Source organism: Bufo bufo, chromosome 5 (genome assembly GCF_905171765.1).
Source record: "Bufo bufo chromosome 5, aBufBuf1.1, whole genome shotgun sequence".
In the NCBI taxonomy this organism is placed as follows: Eukaryota; Metazoa; Chordata; class Amphibia; order Anura; family Bufonidae; genus Bufo; species Bufo bufo.
In genome coordinates this window covers 381,456,226-381,474,223 of record NC_053393.1, presented here as the reverse complement: position 1 = coordinate 381,474,223, position 17,998 = coordinate 381,456,226, and positions in this window count along the sequence as shown.

Genomic DNA, 17,998 nt, shown 5'->3' with positions numbered 1-17,998 from the left:
ATCGTACCTCACATATCAATAGATTGCTGTATATACTATATGCCTGCACACACATCTGTTATACCTCCTTTGTGTGCCAGTGCTGTTTTGTAATCCCAGTCAGGGGCGGTTTAAGTGCATGATAGGCCCAGGGCTGTCTACTCAACTCACGCCCCTCCCTCAATTTTAGTTTAGTTTTTTTTCTATATGAAGAGGCTGTGGTGCTTCGTGAGCGGCAAAGTCTCTTCCTAGGCCACATGACATCACATTCATCGCTCACGTGGCCTAGGTTCAGCTCAGTTCCATCCGATAGATTGGGGCTGAGCTGCAATACCAAGCAAAGTGCTATCAAATGGACAGAGCTGTGCTTGGTAACGAGCAAAGAGGATGCGGCGCTCACTGGAGCATCGCTGTTTCCTCAAACAGCTGATTGGCTGAGGTGCCAGGAGTCGGACCCCACCAATCTCATATTGATGACCTATCCTGAGGATAGGTCATCAATATATAAATCCCAGAGAACCCTTTTACCTTATATTATCTGTAGTGTTAACATAGGACTGCAAAAATACCGAGGTGCCATTGGCTCCTAAACTGAAACAGTTAAAATACATAATTATAATAAAAAAAAGACTTGGAGGAGAAGATGAGACGCAGGTCACAGTAGTGAGTCAGCACTACATATAGGAGAATACAGCACCACATACTTCTTACTTCCAGTGACATCTCCTGTCATGTAGACCTTCTCTTTCATCTTCTCCTCCGTTTGACCCAGTTTGATCCGTTTAACGGCATTACTAATTCTTTCAGCCGCATCTCGTCTCTACATAGTTTGTTACACAGACATGTTAGAATTCTGATAATTGGGGTCATTTATCAAACTGGTGTAAAGTACAACTGGCTTAGTTGCCCATAGCAACCAATCAGATTCCACCTTTCATTTTCCAAAGGAGCTGTCAAAAATTAAAGGTGGACTCTGGTTTCTATGGGCAACTAAGCCAGTTCTACTTTACACCAGTTGGATAAATAACCCCCAAATGTCCCTATAGTGTCTATAGCAATTAAAATGTCCCCTAGAGTACCCCCAGTGATAACATCCTATATTGTGCTCCAGGTAATAATTCCTGTATAGTGTTCATGAAAAATAATGTCCCCTAATATGTCTATGTAAATAGAAATGCCCCTATAGTTTCTCCCCAATAGCAACGTCCCCCACACTACCCCCATATAGTAGTTTTCCCCCTCACAGTAATTTTCCCCACACTGCCCCCACAGTAGTAATTTCCCCCACACACACACTGCCTCCACAGTAGTAATTTTCCCCACACTGCCCCCACAGTAGTAATTTTCCCCACACTGCCCCCACAGTAGTAATTCCCCCCCCCACACACACACACACACACACTGCCTCCACAGTAGTAATTTTCCCCCACACTGCCTCCACAGTAGTAATTTTCCCCATATAGCTCCACAGTAGTAATTGTCCCCCACACTGCCCCCACAGTAGTAATTGTCCCTCACACTGCCCCCACAGTAGTAATTGTCCCCCACACTGCCCCCACAGTAGTAATTGTCCCCAATACTGCTCCCTTTTGGTAGTTTTTTCCTCATGTAGTAATTTGCCCCCCAATGTCCCTTTAGTAATATCCTACTGTGCCCCCCAGTAATGTCCCCCAAAGTTGGCACAAAAAAAAAAGCTAATACTTACCTGTGTCCCAGACTCCTGGCGCTCGCTTGTAGATGGTAGGCAGGCGCGCACACTTCACTGTGCTGCGTCCCGCCACAGGGACACGATTACGTCATCACACCCGCCTGCGCCGGAATTTTACTACCGCATAGGCTTCAGGCTCCTGTGCCCTGCTGTAGTTTGTGGGCATTTGGGTTGGCGTTGGACCCCCCAGCGATCCTGGGCCCGGGGCTGCTGCCCCAAACGCCCATATTATAATCCGCCATTGATCCCAGTCCGGCCCTGATGGCACACAATATAACACGCAGCAGCAAGCACAGTTCATGGAACAAAAGGAGAAGCCCGGAATGGGTATTGGGATGTGCTATAAATGGGGCATGGGGGCCCAATTTAGATTCTTGCTATGGGCCTAGTGATTTCTGGCATAACCGGATACTAACTTTCCAGCTGGAGCCCATTGACTATTCTAGCATTAGTGCCAGGATTCGGCCAGACAAAAACCAACTAAGAAACAATGAATAGGCTTCAAGAAGAGTCATTAGTGTACCAATCATAGAAGGACACTACAAGCCAAGTTGTAATGCCTGACTGAGTGATTCAAATTAAAAGTCATAATACAGTAAATTTTTAAGGAGACGTGGTGCTGATTGACATCCTAATATATTTTTATAGCAAGAAGTGATCCGTTTTTTTGATACAGAGCTCCAAATCACCTGCATTACCATAGAGAAAAATGATAAAATCCTGCCACCACTAGAGGGAGCGTAGGAGCTTTCTGCAGACTGTACTACTTCTAAATTCAATTAATACATTTTATACTGCAAGCTCTAAATCTTACTCTAATGGTGGCAAAATGTTATCATTTAAAGGGGTTTTCTGGTACTTTTATATTGAACACTTATACTTAGTCCAGTAATATAAGCATCAGAGGTAGCTGCTACCTCTATACCCCTATAGCCACACCGCTAACTTTAACACTAGGCTGGCCCTTAATTTTTTTTTCCTTTCTTTTTTGCCATGTTTTTCTGAGTACCTTGCCTCTTGGGTCTCATCAGTTGTACTCCTCCCTTCTCTGAATACACTGGGGGAGATTTATCAAACGGGTGTAAAGGAAAGCTGGCTTAGTTTCTCACAGCAGCTCACATCAGATTCCACCTTTTATTTCCTAAAGAAGCTCTGAAAATTGAAAGGTGGAATCTGATTGGTTAAGTTTTGATAACTCTCCCCCACTGAGTTGCCCATTACAGACTAGGGGCCTGACTGACTACTTGCCATTGGTATACAAAGTGGGAATTTTTATCCTCCGGATTACTTGTGTGTTTTGCAAAAAATAAATAGCTCCCATCTCATGTGCATATGTGAGACACGGTGTGCTATACATGTCACCTTTGCTTCAAGTTCCTGACCTGTCCTGAGACTTCACAATCACACTCATTTCATACGCAGAGATAATTTCCCCCTTAGGGCTCATGCACACGACCGTTGCCTGTTTTGTGGATCCACAAAACACGCATTTTGCGGAACGGAACGTCCAGCCCATAATAGAACAGTCCTACCTTTATCCGTAATGCGGACAAGAATAAGACATGTTCTATATTTTTGCGGGTGTAACGGAATGGCATTTTTTGCTGCCCTTTTGAAGTGTGCATGAGCCCTTAGCCAGACCTAAAAAAATCATCTCTTCCTTGTCCACAATGGCCCACATTATAGATGAGCGAATCGATTCATCTCATCAGCAGGGCTTCTTCACCTGGTGGGGGGGAGCTGCTCCCACAGGTAAAGAGGCACCCACATGCTCCTAGATTGACATGGCCAGAAATTTAGGGTACGGCTACACGACATTTGTCGCGCAACAAAAGGGTACAATTGCACTGCAATGTCGCACAACAGCTTTTGTAATGATAGTCAATGGTGTTGCACTGCGACATGCTGTGATGCAGCAGTCGCACAGTAATCCAACTTGGATTAACTATCATTACAAAAAATGTCATTGTGTAGCCTTAGCGCCTGTGTAGATGCTACTCCAAAGCCGAAGCAGCAGCGCAGGCAGGAAAGGGTTAATTACTCTTTCCGGTAATTGGATTTTCCAATAGCCTCCCCAACGGCACTTAACAGGAGGGTGTCCCCGCCCCAGGACAGGAAACAACACGGAAGCTTGAAGCATAAAAGGCCTCCTCTCCTTACCTAAGTCAGTAAATAACAGAGTACACGGTAGAGATGCCAAACAAAAAAAAGATTTATATATTAATTCATATACAAACCACAAGACACTCAGAAAATATTGCATAAGGGAGGGAAATCCCAGTGGGAAGGCTATTGGAAAATCCAATTACCGGTAAGAGTAATTAACCCTTTTCCCGGCGCCTCCCCAACGGCACTTAACAGGAGGATTATCAGAGAAATAAATCTAGGGGGGACCACAGCAGAAAGAATTCTGCGTCCAAAAGAGAGGTCCTGGTTATGGACCACATCCAATTTATAATGTTTGAAGAAAGTCATCGGATTTGCCCATGCTGCTGCTCTACAGATCTGTTCGATAGAGACGGAGGCAGATTCGGCCCAAGAAGCTGACACGGCTCTTGTTGAATGGGCTTTAAGGCCTGCTGGAGGTTCTTGATTCTGCTGAGTATAACATAAGGATATAGTGTCCCTGATCCATCTGGCAATTGAGGCTTTGCTGGCTGCTTTACCTTTATTAGGTCCCTGGTACTGGACAAGGAGATGGTCTGAATTCCTGAATTTATCAGAACATTTTAGGTAGGCCAGAACGCATCGTCTTACATCTAAGTTATGAAACTTTTGCTCTTGATCAGATGAAGGCTTGGCACAAAATGATGGTAAGGTAATTTCTAGGTTACAGTGGAAACTGGATACAACCTTCGGGAGAAAGGACGGGCAGTGCTTCAGTATGATGCGATCGTCAAGAATCTGCAGATAAGGAGAACGGCAGGAGAAAGCCTGGATTTCCCCAATTCTTCTGGCTGTAGTGATTGCAAGAAGGAAGGTAGTCTTCAGAGTCAGGAGCTTCAGGGAGATTTCCTCAATGGGCTCGAAAGGAGGATTCATCAAGACCGAGAGGACTAAATTTAAGTCCCAAGGAGGGACAGAAGCACGGATAGTAGGAGAGTCTCTGATTGCCCCTTTAATGAAACGTTTGATTAAAGGGTGCTCCGATAACTTAGTGTCCAGGAAGACCCCTAGAGCTGTAATCTGGACTTTAAGAGTTGAAGGCTTGAGGCCTTTCTCCAGGCCCGACTGTAGAAAATCTAGTATTTTGGGGATATTATCTAAGGCTTCCTGGTGGATCTCATCTCCTGCAAACAGTAAAAAGACTTTCCAAGCCCTGAAGTATATTTTAGAGGTTATTTTCTTTCTGCTTTTCAATAAGGTGGATATTACAGCGTCAGAGAGACCTCTGTCCTTTAGACTTAGCCGCTCAATTTCCAGGCAGTCAATCTCAGATGAGCGACCTTTGGATGATAAGATAAGATAAGATGCCTTTATTGTCACTGTACAATACAATGTAATACAATGTACAATACAATGAAATGTTGTTTGGAGCAATCCTTGGAGCAATTTGAGGGACCGGGCCTTGGTGTAGGAGACCTGGACTCACAGGAAGGGTCCAGGATATTCCGGACGATAGACTCAGAAGCAGGAACCATGCCCTTCTGGGCCAGTAAGGAGCAATCAAAATTATTTGTGCATTTTCTTCTACTACCTTCATTAAGGTCCTTGGAATCAGGCTAAAGGAAGGAAATGCGTACAGGAGTCCCTGAGGCCAAGGGCAAGACAGAGCGTCTAAGATATCCGGATGGTCCTGAGGAGATAGGGAACCGAACCGCGCCACTTTCCCATTGACCTTGTTTGCGAACAGGTCTATAACGGGCATGCCCCATTTTTCCGTGATCTGAAGAAATACCTTGGTGTTCAAGGACCTTTCGCCCTCTTTCAGAGTCTGCCTGCTGAGGTAGTCTGCTATTAAATTGTTGCTCCCTTTCAGGTGAACCGCCGTAAGAGAAAGCAGGTGGCTTTCTGCCCATAGAAATATTTTTCTTGTTATCGATGCCAGAGCTTTGTTTCGGGTACCGCCCTGTTTGTTTAGATAGGCCACGGTGGTAGTATTGTCCGAAAGGACCTTTATGTGACCAAGAGGCCTTCTTTCCTGAAGTGCTAGAAGGACCTTGTGAACCGCTGTTAGTTCTCTTAAATTTGAAGAGGCGTCTGCCATAGAATGGTCCCAGATGCCCTGAACCACCTTATGTTGAGTATGACCTCCCCAGCCTCGACTGCTGGCGTCTGTAATAATCACAAGCTGATCTTCCTGACGCCAAAAGACCCCCGTCTGAAGATTTTTCTTTATTTTCCACCAGGCCAGAGAGTACTTCACTTGGGGGGGGGAATAATGACTCTTCTGTCTAAGGTACCTTTCTCGCCGTTCCATGTATCCAGTAGGAAAGCCTGTAGAATTCTGGTGTGGCTTTGTGCCCACCTGACTGCAGGAATTGTTGCTGTTAGTGATCCCAACAAGGTCATAACGTCCCTGATGGTCGTGGTTTTTAAATCGCAGAAACGACTGACTTTCTGATACAGGGCTGTCTGCTTTTCTTCGGGGAGAAAGGACATTAGTGAGCGGGAATCGAGAAGGACTCCAAAAAAAAAAACTTTCGCTGAGAAGGAGTGAAATCTGATTTTTTAAAATTTATTACCCATCCCAGAGCTGTGAAGGTAGCCTGGACCATCTTTAGATGGGAGATAAGATGGTCTTCTGAATCTGCTGCAATCAAAAAATCGTCCAGGTATAGGACGATTAAGATACCTTGTAGATGCAGGTGAGCTGTTACTTCCGCAATAACTTTCGTAAAAATTCTTGGGGCCGATGCTAGGCCAAACTGAAAGTGACTGAGGTGGCCTCTTAAAAAGACTGCAATTCTGAGGAATTTTTGATGATCTTCGGTTATGGGAACATGGTAGTAGGCATCTTGCAGGTCCATCGTTACAATGTAACAAAATTGAGACAGAAGATTTTCTGTCGATCTGATGGTTTCCATCTTGAACCTCTTGTAGGTCAAGGATTTGTTTAGATTTTTCAGGTTTATGATTAGCCTGAAGGAACCTCCTGGTGTTTGGACCAAAAAGACTGGGGAATAAAATCCCTGTTGATGTTGTGCTCTGGAACAGGAAGCAAGACTTATTTTTGGATCAGGTTCATTATTTCGGATTCCAGACACAGTTGTTCTTCTCTTCTGGGTAATGGATTGTTTATAATGAAATGCTGCGGTGGGTAAGAATCGAATTCCAGTCTCAAACCTTCTTGAATGGAGGCAAGAATCCAAGGGCAGGTTCTGATTTTTTTTCCCAGCTTGGGGCGAAACTTCTCAGTCTTGCCCCTACCTGACCTTTGGCGTCATTGGGAGGATCTGGACGATTTATCTGGATTGAAAAGGAACCCCTTTCCTCTTTCTTTTGAAGCCTACCATCTTCCTGAGGATTCTCTTCTTTTTTGGTCCCCTCTGGGCTTGTTTTGGGAACGAAAGGACCGTCTCTGGTGGAAATATTTTGGCTCTGAAGGGAAACCTTTTTTCTTGTCGGACGCTTTTTCCAATATGTCGTCCAAGACAGATCCGAAAAGTCCAACCCCCCTCACAAGGTATTGAGGACAGGCGATTTTTTGAACCTGTATCACCTGACCAGGATCGAAGCCATACAGCTCTGCGGGTGGCATTTGATATACAGTTGTGTTTAAAATTATTCAACCCCCAATGCTGTAAAGGGTTTTAGGGAATTTAGTGTACATTTGTAATTGTGTTCAGAATGAAATCTTACAAGGACTTTTTAAAGAACCAAATGCAACTAAAATGACATCAATTGTTTTTGTAATACAGTATTAAATGTTTTTTTTTGTGATTTCTTCATTGACACAATTATTCAACCCCTTAAAGACTACCACTCTTAAGAACAGAGGTTCATTCAAGTGTTTTCGATCAGGTATTGAAAACACCTGTGGATGTCAAGGAGAAGCAATCAAGCATAATAAGCACCAATTAGGCAGATTTAAAAGGACTGTGATAGTCAGCTCCTTCTAGACATTTACTGGTGTGTTTACAAACATGGTGAAGTCAAGAGAATGGTCCAGGAAGACAAGAGAAGAGGTGATTTCTCTTCACAGGAAGGGCAATGGCTATAAGAAGATTGCAAAGATGTTAAACATACCAAGAGACACCATAGGAAGCATCATTCGCAAATTCAAGGCAAAGGGCACTGTTGAAACGCTACCTGGTCGTGGCAGAAAGAAGATGCTGACTTCGACTGCTGTGCGCTACCTGAAGCGCAAAGTGGAGAAAAGTCCTCGTGTGACTGCTGAGGAACTGAAAAAAGATTTGTCAGATGTAGGTACTGAAGTTTCAGCTCAGACAATAAGGCGCACACTGCGTAATGAAGGCCTCCATGCCAGAACTCCCAGGCGCACCCCCTTGCTGTCTCCAAAGAATAAGAAGAGTCGATTGCAGTATGCCAAAAGTCATGTGGACAAACCACAAAAGTGTTCTGTGAACTGGTGAAACAAAATTAGAACTGTTTTGGCCCATGGATCAACGCTATGTTTGGAGGAGGAAGAACAAGGCCTATGAAGAAAAGAACACCTTGCCTACTGTGAAGCATGGCGGGGTGTCAATCATGCTTAGGGGCTGTTTTGCTTCTACAGGTACAGGGAAGCTTCAGCGTGTGCAAGGTACCATGAATTCTCTTCAGTACTAGGAGATATTGGATGAAAATGTGATGCAGTCCGTCACAAATCTGAGGCTTGGGAGACGTTGGACCTTTCAGCAGGACAATGATCCCAAGCATACCTCCAAGTCCACTAGAGCATGGTTGCAGAATAAAGGCTGGAACATTTTAAAGTGGCCATCGCAGTTCACCAGACTTAAATCCGTTTGAGAACCTCTGGTGGGACTTAAAGAAAGCAGTTGCAGCGCGCAAGCCTAAGAATGTGATTGAACTGGAGGCTTTTGCCCATGAAGAATGGGCGAAGATACCCGTAGATCGCTGCAAGACACTTGTGTCAAGCTATGCTTCACGTTTAAAAGCTGTTATAACTGGAAAAGGATGTTGTACTAAGTACTAAGATTGAATGTCACTTGGGGGTTGAATAAAACTGATATTCATGTGAGCACAGAAAAGACATTTGTGGTTATTTCATTATAAATGTTATGTTATATTTGTCTGACTTACAAGTGCCTCTTTGATTTAATTGTAAACAAGATGTCTGAAATGATCAAAATCAATGTCAAACTGGCCAAAACACTCAATTTCAGTGGGGGTTGAATAATTTTGAACAAAACTGTAGCTGCGGATCTTGCGGAAAGCTTTACCAAGTCAGCTGAGGCATCCGCTAGGAAATTTGAGGCTTGTTTGAGTACAGTGAGGGACGCCAGGATCTCTTCTCTGGGGTGCCCGCGGCCAAATGATCTTCTAGTTGAGACAACCACACCGATAAGGATCTTGCGGTACAGGTGGATACTAGGCCTGAACATGGCTGTATTCATCTCCCAGGCTCTTTTTAGCAGACTCTCACACTTTTTATCCATCAGGTCACGTAGTAGACCCATGTCTTCAAATGGTAGTGAGGATTTCTTTGAAATTCGAGCCACGGTCCCATCAATCTCGGGGGTTTTATCCCAGAGGCTGGAATCAGATTCAGCAAACGGGTATTTTCTTTTAAACGAACCTGAAACAGACGTACGCTTTTCAGGGTCCTTCCACTCTCTGGATATAAGTGATTTATTATTATTGTGCACTGGGAAAACCCGCCTTTTCCTCTCCCCCAGACCTTGGAACATCTGGTCCTGTAAGGAAACACTTTCCTTGGTATCTTCCAGGTTCATAGTAGCTCTTATGGTCTTCAAGAGACCCTGGGTGTCTTCTGGGAAAAATAACGGCCTGCCTGATTCGTCTTCTGAGGAGTCAGAATTATCACTGGAGGTAATCTCTCCCTCGTCTAACTCTGGCCCATAACAGGATACGAGAGATCTACGGGAAGTAGAGGCCTGGGGGGATGAAGGCGGCAGCCTGGATTCTACTGCTGCATTCACTTCTTCCTTAATAATATTGCGCATAAATTCCAGAATGGAAGGGGATTCTTCTGACACAATTTCTCAGTGCACTTTGAACATAATGATTTTTTGCCTTTGGAGACAAAGGATTTGTGGCAAATTGCACATTTTTTGCGGTTTGATTCCGACCCAGGCGCCTTGGCAATGGAGGTTTCTCTGCTCTAAGAGGAATCACAAGGGGTTAAAATGGAAATATAAGAGATTTCCTCCAGCACCGGGCACTCAGGGTGAAAAAAGGTATAATCCAGACATAGAGAGGAGGCTTACCGGGCTAAGGGCGACAGAGGCTGGATCCATTGGCTTGCGGGCAGAGTCTACTTCGATAGGGGCCGACATCCCAGACCTGGAACACCACAGGGAGGAAAACGGCAGGTTCCCGGTCTTTATTTCAAATGCCGGCGCCGCACGTGACGACGTCATCACGCATGCGCCGCCGCTCTGCCAATGGGACCGGACACAGGGAGACTCCGCACCCCGCTGAATCCTTGCTCCGCTTCAGGGAGCAAGCGACTTGAGCCCGGGGCTGCCTTATCAGGGAAGGACTTACAACGAGGATGGAGAAGGGAGGCAAATGCGTCCCCGAGGCCCCCTATCCCGTGCACGGTCCTCCCAGACTGGGGAAGAGACCAGGCCGCGCACCCATGCTATGATCCTGGAACGTATCAGGAGGAGCTTCCACGCGACCCAGGGACAGGAAACAACACTGACTTAGGTAAGGAGAGGAGGCCTTTTATGCTTCAAGCTTCCGTGTAGTTTCCTGTCCTGGGGCGGGGACACCCTCCTGTTAAGTGCCGTTGGGGAGGCGTCGGGAAAATTATCATGGCCGGGCTAAATGTTTGGTCCTGTCAAGCCAGCAGCAGGTGAGCACTTCTTTGCCTACAGGGAATGGCCCCACAGGTGATGAGACAAATTGATTCAGTAGAATTGATTTGCTCATCTCTAGTCCACATGTATTAAGCTCCATTTGCTTCATTTTTTGTGGAAAGTGGAAACAATGACATATACTTTCTGTGCAAGGATTGCAACTTTGGGGGGGGGGGGGAGAACTTTGCACTGTGAGTACCACTTTGTGATTAATATTAGCCAAAAGTCAGGTCGTTTTATCGAGATTTGAAAAAAGTTTGTAAAAATAAACAAAAAAATCTGATGTAAGAAAAAAAATGTAAAAAAAAAAATTGACTTAGGCTGCCACCTGGTGGCTGTATTAGCTATTTCTCTACTAAGACAGACATTGAATTTACCCATGTTAAACACAAGCTAAACACAGAATTGGGTATAAAAGTGAGAAATAAGTCTAGTGCTGCTCGATAACTTTGTCCACCATCATGTGACCAATCATGTGCAACCCAACAACATAATTAAAGTGAACGGGGTGGGAGCGCGACATACAGGCTGCTTCCAACGCGACCCCAGAACCGCAAAAATCCAACACTGCTGGATTTTTTGAGATTTTCAGGGTGCAGTCATGGCAACTTACCAGTCGCATTGCAAACGTATTCATTTCCATTATGTTTTGTGGTTGTACTGCTACACGGCGATCTTTGGTCGTGCGACAGTGAGTAGCCCCAGCTTAAAGCCTCACGCACTCTACCATATTTTCTTTCCGTGTCCGTTCCGTTTTTTTTTTGCGTTCATTTCAATTGGTCTGCAAAAAAATAGAACATGTCCTATTATTGTCCGCATTACGGACAAGGATAGTACTGTTCTATTAGGGGCCAGATGTTCCATTCCTCAAAATACGAATTGCACACGGACGTCATCCGTATTTTTTGTGGATCCATTTTTTGTGGACAGCAAAATACATACGGTCGCGTGCAAGAGGCCTAACAGTCTTTTCACGGACCTGAAAGGGCTTCCTTGAACTTCTGGGTCCATGCATCTGCACCGCAAAAGACAGGACATGTCCTATACAGTATCTGCTCACAACATGTGGAAAGCAAACTCATTGCGGGTTGCAGATGGCTGGTGTCCGTGTTTGTGGTCCGCAAAATGGATACGGCCATGTGAATGCACCCTTAACCTCACACAAATTTTACTGCGTATTCCATGCTGAAATCCACATGAAAACTGCAGCAGCGCTACATGCTAATCCTCCCAATGGGAATTAACATTCATAAGGCCATGAAGTTTTCATTTGCGGATTTTAAATTCACGTCAAGTAGGCTCATGTACACGCCAAAATTTTAATGAAAACCGTGGCAAAGCCTCGTCTCATTTTTTTAAAATGGGGAGCAGCATTGCCTTCATGCAACTTGCCCATCTTGGCACGGAATCAGACAGTTTTTACATACCGATTAGCCCAATCAAATAGGGCTAATCCACGATCGGATCCGCGACATGACAAGCGACAAATCCACAGCAGAAATCCAATGGTAAGCCTCGTATTTCACGCTAAATACACACTGGATTTTTCCCACATGTATTTTGGCCATGTGAGCATGGATTTAGTGGGATGGATACATGCAAAGCAATGCAGAAAACATGTTGTTAATACATTTTGCTATAATCAGAGTTGTGACTTTTTATTCTTGGATGTGAGGTCAAAATGGAAAAAAACATGACAAAACCACAATATAAAACCACAGCATAATCTAAAAATGTGTGGTGTCAGCCAAATCGTGTTCATGTAATTTCTCAAAATCCTTCAGTGTGAAAATCTGCATACCGCTGTAAATTACACACACAAAAAAAAGTTTACAAACTGTGAACGTACCCTGTGTGTACAGGAATGGCGGTGCTGTGGGAAACTAACAGACTACTAAGTCTGATCATGTGGCTGTATTTAGAGAACCTGACACATATCCGTTAACAAATGTGAATGTTTATTCCCATCTCGTAAATTAATGCCATGTGGCTAGTAGTATATGCCATCGCTTTATGATCCTAGAAATGGAGAGGATGCTGCGACAGTTTACCTCTATTTTCCTGCACTGTGGCGGCATGGTCACCTGATTGGCATGGAACTACAGCGTGGCCCCACTAAAAGGTACTAGGGACGCTGCAGGCAGTGGCGTGCCCAGAGTGTTTGGCACCCAGGGCGGGTCATTTCTCTGGCAAACCCCCCACCCCCCAATACTTGACCACATACCTCTTACATCCAGGGACATCTCCTGTCATGTAGACCTTCTCTTTCTCTTTCCTCCTCCGTTAGACCGCCATGAGAAATTCTTTCAGTCGCATCTCGTCTCTACAGAGTTTGTAACACAGACACGTTCGATTTCTCAATTTTTCCATCAACCTCCCCATACTGGTGTCCCCACAGTGTCATCCTGCAGCCACCCCCAATACTGTGCCCCCCAATGCCCCAGGTACTGCTGAAAAAAATTGTGACCCTAACAGACATAATTAGGGTCATTTATCAAACTGGTGTAAAGTAGAACTGGATTTCCAAAAGAGCTGTCCAGGGGAGTAGCTATAGGGGAAGCAGGGGAAGCGGCTGCATTGGGGCCTTGACCCAGAAGGGGGCCCATCCAGTAGGAGGAGAACTAAAAGATTTTGTCAGGGCCCCCTCAACAGTATTAACACAATGAAATTATATACAGTGACAGTATAGACAGGGTAGGAAACGGATGGAACAGCTGCCGGGCCTGGTCTGAGAGAGAGATCTTTACTAGTCACAGGAATGGGGGCAGCATGAAAGGAAGGGGTTGCTAAAAAATTACTGGGGAAGGGGGGCCCTATTCAAAAATTTGCTGTGGTGCCCAGTCATTTCTAGTTACGCCACTGTAGCTGTCAAATATGAAAGGTGGAATCTGATTAACTGCTATGGGCAACTAAGCCAGTTCTACTTTACACCAGTTTGATAAATTACCCCAAATGTTCCTATAGTGTCTACAGCAGTTATAATGTCCCCTAGAGTGCCCCCAGTAATAATAATCCCTGTATAGTGTCCCCATAAATAACAGAATGGCCCCTACAGTGCCTTCCCAATAGAAAAGCCCCCACGCTGCCCCCATACAGTAGTGTCCCCCACACAGTAGTTTCCCCAACGCTGCCCCCCACACAGTCGTGTCCCCCACATTGCCCATATAGTAATTTCCCCCCCACATAGTAATCCCTCCTATAATAATTTTCCCCCCACTGTGCCACACAGTATCCCACCATATCCTCTCCCCCCCCCCCCCCCCCCAAGTCCTCCTGTGTGCACCCCCCTCATGTCCCCCAAAGTTGGCACATAAAATAAAAATAAATAAATAAAAAAACTAAATACTTACCCGCGCTTGCTCGCAGAGTCCCGACACTGTGCTGCTGAGTCCCGGCACAGGCACGCGCGATGACGTTATCACACACGCCTGCGCCGGGATTTCACTACCGCATAGGCTTGAAGCCTATGGCGGTGATCGGTGGCAGGGCAGGGAACTATGCGCTCTGCTCCCTGCCCCCCTGCAGTATGTGGGTGTCAGCGCTTCAGCAATGAGCGCTTTCATCTGTATTGATGGAAGTGCTCATTGCTTCTGGGCCTGCTGGCACCCCCGTCAGAGCCGGCACCCGGTGTGGGGTGGGGCGGACCGGACCGCCCCCGCCCCTCCTGGGCACGCCACTGGCTGCAGGTCACTGCACAGCACTAAAGTAGCGCTGCATCCCCTTAATTTCAAAAGGTCTGGTTCCCACTGTTCATAAAGTGATGGCATGCCCTAGCAATATGCCATCACTTTAGAACATGGGAATATCACTTTAAGAGGGCTTACTTTCTTGTAGCTGTACTGTTTTTGCACAAGTTACAATGACATGCGTTAAGCAATTTAAAAACATTTTAAAAAATTCTAATTAGGCCTCATTCACACAACCGTATTTTCAGTCTGCATCCTTTGCGGATCAGATGCTGACCCATTAATTTCTAAGCGACCGCAAAAGAGGTGTAGAGCACATCATGTGCTGTCTACATCCGCACGTCTGTTCCGCAGCCATGCAAAAAAGATAGAACATGTCCTATTCTTGTCCATTTTACGGACATGGATAGGCATTTCTAACATAGGGCAGAATATAAGGGACCGCACACGGCCAGTATTTTTTATGGATCCACAATGGTTATGTGAATTGGCCCTTAAAGAGGTCCTTTCATCTGTTTAGCCCTAGTCTAATTAGGGTCTTACCTTATAGGGCGGCTCCTACTGATGTCATCGCACTTTAAAAAAAAAAAATAAATTCAGTTGAATTCGGCGCCTTATATTCTAATTGACCAACTTGGTTATACTAGGTGGAGACTGGAGTGGTTCTCTTCTCCCTGGCCGTGAGCGCATCCAATCAGAGCGCACCGCTCATAGATATAGAAAAAAAAGTGCGATGACATCAGTGGGGGCCGCCCTATAAGGTAAGACCCTAATTAGATTAGGGTTAAACAGATGAAAGGTCCTCTTTAAGTAGTAAGGGAGGAATGTGGCACATGTGATAAGCACACCCAGCTTCAAAGCTTCTCGTTCTGGCGCTGGTATAATCTGGGTAAAAACATTTTTCTGCAGTCTAGATATTAAAAGGGGTTATCACACAAAAAATATTTATCGTTCTCTACTATCTTATATCTACAGGATAGGTGATAAATATCAGACCACAGGGGTCTAACCAATTGGGTCCTTGTGATTCCAAGAACGAAGGGGTCTCAAGTCCCATCTATGAAGAGCAGTAACGCGGTAACGGTCCATTGCTCCTTTCACTTCTAGGGGGCTGATTGAGCGCTAGGTCACCTCTGTGGAGCGATGGAAAACCATGCACACTACCGCTCCATTCAGAGACAAAACTCAGGAGACCCCTGGTTGTCAGCTCCAGATGTTAGCTGAAGGTCTATGGGAAATATACAACTCAGTACACACTTTTTACTTTGATATTGGTGTTTTTGTTAATTGGGTGGCTTCTCTTGTTTTTCTTGCTTCTAAAACACAGAATGCTGGTGTTGTTTCAGGCGTTTTGCCAACACCATCTCCATAGGGGGAAAATGTCACTAAGGAAACACTAGTGGTAAGACACACGGGTCCAGATTTACAAATGTGTCCCAGCCTAAAATCCAGATGGGAGGGGGTGGACTACCACCACAGCAGCGGCTGCTACAGGGCCCACAATCAATCAAGAGTGCAGCGTTATGTACAGTGTATGTAACACCCCTCCTCGTAAGCTGCCTGGCACCGTGCTACTTCATCAAGAGGTTTGCACAATAGTGTGCAGTGCATTTTGGGGTGTAACATTAATGCTCAATAGATGGGGTCTTTTTAAAGGTTCGCTATGGGGCCCAGCCTTTCCTAAAATCTAACAAGTGCCACAATTTGGTGCAATATGTAGCAATTAGGGTTTGTACCCATTCTTCTGACTTGCTCAGAAAAGGGGCAGGCAGAGAATAGGGGCTACTATCTTCTCACTTGGTGGGCCTGCCCCATGGTCAATATATTTAGAAGTTTTGAATCTGTGTGGGCGCTGGTAAAAGCCAGGAACCGTCTCCAAAGGTATAGCTTTATTGCCATTTCCCTTGCTATTGGAAAGCCCAGTTTATTACGTGACTACCCTTTAATAAGGTATATACGATATATATGGGGTCATTTATCAAAGTGGTGTAAAGTAGAGCTGGGTTAGTTGCCCATAGCAACCAGATTCCACCTTGGAAAATGAAAGGTGGAATCTGATTGGTTGCTATGGGCAACTAAGCCAGTTCTACTTTACACCACTTTGATAAATGATCCCAATAGTGTGGATTTAAGAAGAATAACTGTAACCCATGCTGAACTATTACAACTGTGCATCATAAGGAAATAACATGTAAGAATAAAACCCTTCAGACAAATAGTGCTGACAGTATTTTCCCACGTGTACTAGATGTGCGCAAAGAAAAGCACTACAGAGAAATTAAGGCAAAAAGGAGAGAATGCAGTTTACCTTTAATGAATGCAAGGTCATCATAAATAAATCAGATAGCTAAAATTACAGTAAAACACACAAGGCTCCAAGTCACATCTCCCCTATAAAGAAGAACTGTTCTCCGTCACCTTTATTAATGGTTTATAACACTGAAGAGGCGTATTCTAAGACAAGACATTCCTCAGCGAGCCTTGACAAAATGCCCTAAGAGAGAACATAGACTTCGGCCAGACTCAGACGAGAGTTCAATGAGAAACACGCTGCCTGTTCTGACCTCTGCTCCTCTGACAGGACCGCACAGCATTGTAATGATTGCTGTGTATCTACTGAATTAGGCCTATGCATATGGATGTTGCCGTTTTTTTGCGGCCAGCAAACAGCGTATCCGCAAACCACAGATAACAGCCGTGCGCGTTCTGCATTTTGGGGAACAGAGAATCCTGCCCTCTGTAGAACTGTCCTATCCTTGTCCACAAAATGGACAGACATACGAATACGGACAGCACGCGGTGTGCTGTTCGCATCTTTTGTGTCCCCAGTCAAGTGAATGGGTCCGCATCCGATCCGCAAAAAACGTAGTTCGGAAGGGCTGATAAAACTACGGTCGTGTGCATGAGCGCTTACACTGACAGCATTATGTCAGAACCATTCAGTAGATTCCAGGTCTGGCAGGAACACACAGCCTTATAAATCACTATAATGCCGTGTGGTCTTGTCAGAGGAGCAGAGGTCAGAAGGGGAAATCACAATTAAACGCGCAGCGCATTTCTCCCATTGAACTTGCTCATCTGAAACTAGCCTTATATGGTGTAAACATACAATGACGCAGCAGGTAAAAGATTGTGCATAAGTCCGCTGCTCGATGCAATCATTATTTGCTATGGAGAATCTGCTGTCATTCCTGTAAGCCAACTATACACACACTACAAAAAGAAATAGAAGTCGTCACATCCAGGCAAGATGTCTACATCACGCTGTCCGCCTGTATGTGCAGAACGAGTTCATTTCTTACACCGCAGCTGTACATATAAAGTGCGTTTGGCGAGGCACAGACAAGTTATTGACACACGGTTACACAGGATTATTAAGAGGACACCATAATAACATAGTTCAAAACAGTATTTCTAAGGCATAGTTGCTGGATTACCCCCAAACAAAATTTACTGCATCCATATTGAAAATTCCTTTATACAAGATTTGGTCTGAAAATGTACTTGGGATGAAGAAAGGCTTTTTTTTAATTAAAGAAATGCCACCACACTACATAAAAATATAAAAAAAATAGTGGGTAAAACTGGCAGCAGCCAGATGTAAGGCGATGGGATAATAATAGATTGTTGGCTGAACCTGCCGATTGCGGTGGGACTTTCTTACCATCTGATGT